Here is a 5,189-nt window from a genome sequence, read left to right as displayed (position 1 = left end):
CAAGAAATACATCTGAAGTTCTCGGCACGATAACTGGTACACTAAAGGCATGTCTTTTTCGATCATCTCGTATTTAAAAAAGAATAATTTTTAAAATAATGATCCATATCTTTCCCGGTTCTATCGTACTAAAAAATGTTATCATTAATAATAATGAGACATATTTTTCCCGATCCTCTCGTACTAGAAAAAGGTATTGTTAAAAATGATGGCCCATGCAGGTCTCGAACCTGCGACCTTCGCGTTATTAGCACGACGCTCTAACCAACTGAGCTAATGGGCCAATCGATCACTTTTACTAAATGTTGACAATAGCATCAAAGATTAATAAAAGGCAAATGACGCATATTTAATGATCATAAACATATTTAATTATTATCTTTTCATGAGTTTTATGCATCTTAACTATCAGTCTCTTTTTCTACTTGAATTATCATCATTTATATATTAAAAAACACTTGAAAACTGACTAGACTCAGCTATTTTCGTTTTCTATCTAATTAAGTATCATCATCTATTTAACTACGTATATCTTAATACATAAATAATGATATTTCAAATAGATAAATATGTAGATGAGTAATTAAGTAAAAAAAATCATTGATAATTAAAATGTGAAACTCGCAAAACAAATATTAGTTCATACATGTATGTGATGACTACCTCCATAAAATAATGAAGACATCTTTTCTATGTTTGTTGACATGAAATAAAATGAAAGGAGCCAAAGGGATTTTACCAATAAGAAAACGATTTGTATAATTGTATTGTGGACCCTTCCTTCCTTCAATCATTTTTTTTTTTGTTTTTGACTTCTTGTAAACTATTTCATACTCTTTTTTTTTTCTTTTTTCAGAGACGTAGTTTGATTGGACACGATAATTAATAAAGAAAGAAATACGTTTAAAACTTATATCCTTTAACATATTGTATAAATTATATATAACATTTGTATATGACCCTAAAATCGAAATAGTTGGTTTGCAAGAATTTTACTTTTTAGGGTTTCAATATAATTTTCACTATTTTTTTTCTTTTATGATGAAATTATATTGTCTGTACTATTTCTTTTTAATTAACTCAACTATTAGTAGGTAGATGCTACCTAGAATACTAGAATCTTTACCTTTGCTTTGTCCTTGGACAATTTCTAGTACAATCAAGGGATCTTAATATTGTTGGTGTATAATTTAATGTATATATATACACACTGAATTAAAAATAATTTTTAGCGATAGTTAATAATTAATAATAATAACTTAATTATCGCTAAATATGTATTTTTAGAGTCAATTAACACTCTTTGTAAATGTCCCTAAAGCATATAGCGACATTGGATCTAATAACAAGTCTATGAATTAATGCTGGTAAAGGTTTTAACACTCTTTGTTAATGTGTATATTAATCGCCGTTAAAAATTGTTTTTGCTATGGTAATATACATTTAAAATAATGATTAGTACGTAACTATTATTTTTCTTGTGAACTTTGTGGGACTATTGCGTAGTATAAAATTCCTTACAATGTAGTGGAGTATACCACAAAATTATGAGAGTATATTTTGTTTCATTAAAGTAATTGAACCTGACTACCTATTGTAGTAATTAAGTTATTAACATGTATGATAAAAGGTTTGGTGGATTTGAAGAGGTAGATGTACGTCAAAAAATATTAGAAAAATGTGATTATATATAATATGACATACTTACAGTTCTTTAATTTGAGAACATGACTTTAGACGAGAAGATATGAAGATTGAAGGTTAGTAGGTATTCTTAAAGATCATTTTCCTAAGGCAAGAACATTAAGGAAGAAGTAAAGGTACGTTAAAAAAGTATTAGAAAAATGTAATTATACATAATATGACACACTTACAATTCTTTAATTTGAAAACATGACTTAAATGAGAATATATGAAGTTCGAAGGTCAGTAGGTATTCTTAAAGATCATTTTCCTAAGGCAAGAACATTAAGGAAAAAAAGCAAATATTCTTTCTTTCTTAGCTAATAAAAAAGCAAAGATGAACTGTATATCTGACAAAAAAAAAATTGCGTTCGAATGTTGCTTTTAAGAGAATAATTTATGGATTAATATTATTGTTGATGTTTAACCCAAATTTTAAAATTAATTAATGTTGAAAAAGTGTTTTTTTTTCGATGAGAATTAGTCTGTGTTTGATCAATACATTTAATTTTTTTTTTAGTATCCATTAGTATTTGTCTAATTTTTTAAAAAGTGTTTCCAATTGTTTTATTTTCAAAAATATATTATATCCCAGTAGCACTTATTTTTTAAAAAAGTTTATATTTCACTTCATTCAGTGTCGGGTGTTCATGAGACATAGGAGAAGAAGGGTCGAGTTGGAGTGTTTAGTTATCAAAACTCAAAAGTGTCTAGATACACTCTTAAAATTAAAATGCTTACTTATCAATTAAGGTCAAATTTAAGTATCGATTTATGTCTTATATCTTCCTCTCTCTTTTTTTTCGCATTCAAAACTTAATATTTCCTTATTACATTTCAAATAGTACATATTAATAAACAATCGTAAAATGACCATTTCACCTATTTTTACCGAATTAGAAATAAAGAGATCTCTTTTATCCCAGCACATACCTATCTTCTTGTTTTCCTATAAATTAAAATTCCCTCCCTTGATTCTTGAGACAAGAAAACTAACAACAACAAGAATTGAAACTATCCATTTTTATCCATTATCATGATAATATACTTTTATTCCTTCTAAACAATATCATTTTAGGGTTTGTTTTGGATCATAAACTCTATATTCTCTCCAATTCCATAAACAATGGATACTTGTATAGAAAAAGAGGAACATAATTAATTGATGGGGCACCTAATTCCTTTTTTTTTTTTTTTAATTCACAAATTTAGCCCTAATAATAACAAGGGTACAAACATAAGTTGTCACAAATAAAAATTTAGTATTGCATTATTCCATATTTGGTTACTAATTTTACTAAAACTTAAAACATTGAAGTCAAAATTAGTTATTCTTATAAGGTTGTAAAATAATAATAATATTGAAATTAGTCATCTCTGGATAAAATAATTTTCGTGAGGTTCCTTAAATCCTTTTCTACTAAATAAAATAGAGAGTATTATGAATGTTATTTTCCATGTAACAAATCAAATAGTTAACTATGGGACTGATTGCGGGAAAAGAAGGTTAATTAACTTACAAATATCGTCAATAATTTTATATGAAAATATGTATTTATATTGACAAACCGACTACGTCTATAGTTTATTTCATATCATGACTTTTTTTTAAATTTAAGAAATAATTGGTAGACTACGTTGGTGATTTCATTCAAAAGATAAAGTAGTTTGATTTTTCTGATAGACTGTGTCGTATTGTCCATCAAAAGTTTTCTACCGATGCTTCTCTTAGAAAAAATACACCACTTTTTTATTGTCTTCGTGTAAAATTTAAACTCCTGCAATTCTACGTGATAATGATTTAAGAGTTTGATTCTGTGTATATTTTTTTTTATTAGAAGATCCTGTTTATAATAGTATTTTTCAACACCATTTATATAATATTATTTATATAGCCACTCAAAAATAGCCTAATTATTCTCCAGAGCTATAGTTTGATAATTACAATTCGTAGCTACATGTTATAGGGAGGAGAGAGGTGAGCGAGACTGGGAGAGAGAGGAGAGAGGTGAGAGAGAGGGGGCAAAGAGTGGGAGAGAGGTGAATTGCATATGTATATTGGTTAGATAATTATATATTATACATATGTATTTGTATATATGGCAAGTGAGATTGGGAGAGGGAGGAGAGAGGCGAGCGAGATTAGGAGAGGGAGGAGAGAGGCGAGTGAGATTGGGAGAGGGAGGAGAGAGGCGAGCAAGAGAGGGCAGAGAGTGGGAGAGAGGTGAATTGTATATGTATATCGGTTAGATAATTGTATATTGTACATATGCATTTGTATATATGGCAAGCGAGATTGGGAGAGGGAGGAGAGAGGCGAGCAAGATTGGGAGAGGGAGGTGAGAGGCCAGCAAGAGAGGGCAGAGAGTGGGAGGCAGGTGAATTATATATGTATATTTGTTAGATAATTGTATAATATACATATGTATTTGTATATTCTGGCGAATTATACATATACAAACGTGACTAATTATACAAACTCGAAGTCAGCCCACATAATTAATGTATAATGTTAGTCGCGAGTGGTATACGTAATTATAGCAAACTATAGCTATGATGAGTAATTAAGTAGTATAAGTTTGTTTAATTCCGTAATTTTCCCATATTTTTTTCTATATGATTAAGATGGTAAGTTACTTAGATACAAACTTAATATAATTAAAATTTTCATGATAAATCAAATCCTATTGTTAATGGATTATGATGGCTGATAAAAAGCAACAATTTATGGACTTTCCACATTATGTCCAATTTTGGAAAAATGAAATTCCATTCCAAATAGGTAATGCTTCCATAACCTCCTTTGTGGACTTATTTGCTAATCCAATTCCAAATTGGATTCTAACTTATAAGTTCCCTTTTAATAAATCAAGAAATATAATTTATTTAATTTTTTAAAATAAAAAAAAATATTTCTTTCATGATAAATAATCATATTGTTTGTCCTAATGAAAAAATAATATTTGATTAAACTAATAGTTATTTGACTAATAAAATTCTCTAATTTAATTAACAAATAAAAAAAATAATGTAATCCTGTAGAAGAGATCAAAACACTTATTAGTGTGTGATTTCATAATTATTTATTTTTGGGTACAAAATTATTACAGTATTTACTAAAATTATTAGGCTTTATATACCTAGCAAAAAGAGTTCCAATTTTATCTGTTTTCAGCTTTCCAATGGCAAACAAAGGAGGAACTATGCATAACAAAAAAGAGTTTCGAACTGCGATTTCATAGGTTCAATAACAAGCAAATGTTAATAAAAATATGTTCAAAATTTAGACGTGAAATTAAATTTTGGGCATATCAATTATATCTCTAACATTTTATAGGCAATTGAATTGGATGCTACAAAATTAATATTTCAATATCTGCGTATAGAAGTTGAACTTTCAAAAAATTGAACGTTTGTGATAGCGATTTTAGAGTTAGATTCAAAGTATAGTTAGGGCTGGAGGTAGAGAATTAATTTGTATTTATAAATTTTAAGTCATAAATCCG

The 5,189-nt window shown here is 28.0% G+C and overlaps 1 non-coding gene across 1 annotated transcript; it reads right to left on the bottom strand.

Annotated features, from left to right (window-relative positions):
- Positions 1-209: 209 nt before the first annotated feature.
- Positions 210-283, bottom strand: TRNAI-AAU (transfer RNA isoleucine (anticodon AAU)). The gene has a single exon. It is a non-coding gene; the product is annotated as a tRNA-Ile (tRNA).
- Positions 284-5,189: the final 4,906 nt, after the last annotated feature.

The sequence above is a fragment of the Solanum stenotomum genome, chromosome 6 (genome assembly GCF_019186545.1).
Source record: "Solanum stenotomum isolate F172 chromosome 6, ASM1918654v1, whole genome shotgun sequence".
NCBI classification, from domain to species: Eukaryota; Viridiplantae; Streptophyta; class Magnoliopsida; order Solanales; family Solanaceae; genus Solanum; species Solanum stenotomum.
The sequence above is the reverse complement of the archived record's forward strand: the minus strand, read 5'-3'. Positions and strand labels throughout refer to the sequence as shown.